Source organism: Sus scrofa, chromosome 13, assembly GCF_054392235.1.
Source record: "Sus scrofa isolate SSC_HxYL_T2T_F1_AM1 chromosome 13, Sscrofa_HxYL_maternal_Yorkshire_Landrace_v2.0, whole genome shotgun sequence".
Classification (NCBI taxonomy): Eukaryota; Metazoa; Chordata; class Mammalia; order Artiodactyla; family Suidae; genus Sus; species Sus scrofa.
The window spans coordinates 84,536,301-84,537,613 of NC_139395.1; the positions used below are offsets into that span (position 1 = coordinate 84,536,301).

General features: G+C 32.7%; 1 pseudogene; it reads left to right on the forward strand.

Moving 5' to 3' along the window:
* The first annotated feature begins 343 nt into the window (after positions 1-343).
* Positions 344-444, forward strand: LOC146397441 (U6 spliceosomal RNA; annotated as a pseudogene).
* The last annotated feature ends 869 nt before the right edge of the window (positions 445-1,313 follow it).

Consider the following 1,313-nt stretch of genomic DNA (forward strand, 5'->3'; position numbering starts at 1 on the left):
TGCAGAGATGGGGACGGTGACTGAGTTTCCTTGAGACTTTGGGTTCAGGCTGAACCATCACCTCTAGCCACTCCTCAGAGATTGGGGACTGCAGCTTGCTTCTTCATCTGGCTCCTTCCTGTGGTCATATAATAAGTATGACTTTATGAGAAATCTTTGTAAGAAATCATTAAAGTGACTCCCAAAGTTCTTGTACCATTTCACATTCTCACCAGTGATGTGTGATAGTTATGGTTGTCCCATATAGTTGCCAGTACCTGCTATTTTCAGTTAAAGCCTTTTTTTTGGTCATTCTAATAGGTTTGTAGTAGAATCTTATTTGTGATTTTAATTTGCATTTCTTGTGCTTGCTTTCAGAAACACATATACTAAAAATGGAACAATATAGAAAAGCATGGCCCCTGTGTAAGGATGACACAAATTTGTGAAGCATTCCATTTTTTTTCAAGACAATACATCCAAAAGAAAGCAGAATACACATTCTTTTCAAGTGCACATGGAACATTCTTTAGAATTGACTATATACTAGGGCACAAAATAAGCCTAAACAAATTTAAGAGAATACAAATTATTCAGGCATCTTCTCTGACTACAATACCATGAAACTAAAAATCTACCACAGAAAAATAAATGAGACAAAATGATTATATGGAGACTAAACAACATGGTACTAAAAAGCCAATGGATCAACAATGATATCAAACAAGAAATTAAAAAATACCTCAAGGCAAATGACAATGAAAACATAACCATACATAATCTATGGGATACATCAAAAGCAGTCCATAGTAATATAGTCCTTCTTCAAGAAACAAGAAAAATCTAAATAAATAACTTTTCCCTCCATCTAAAAGAATTTAAAAAAAGAACAAACAAAACCTAAAGTCAGCAGAAGGAAGGAAATAATAAAGATCAGAGAGGAAATAAATAAAATAGAGATTAAAAAACAATAGAAAAAATCAAGAACACCAAGAGCTGGTTATTTGAACAGGTAGACAAAATTGACAAACCTCTGTCCAGGCTTAACAAGAAGAAAAGAAAAGAGAATGAATGCAAATAAACAAAATAAAAAATGAAAGAGGAGAAATCATAACTAATACTGCAGAAACAAAAAAAAGAGCATTTGCATTTATTTAAAGACTAATAATATTAGTTATCTTTTCATGTGCTTTTTTTTGCCATCTATATATATTCTTTTACAAAATATCTGTTTAAATATTTTGTCCATTAAAAAATAGAGTTGTGGAGTTCCCGTCGTGGTGCAGTGGTTAACGAATCCGACTAGGAACTATGAGTTTGCAGGTTCAGTCCCA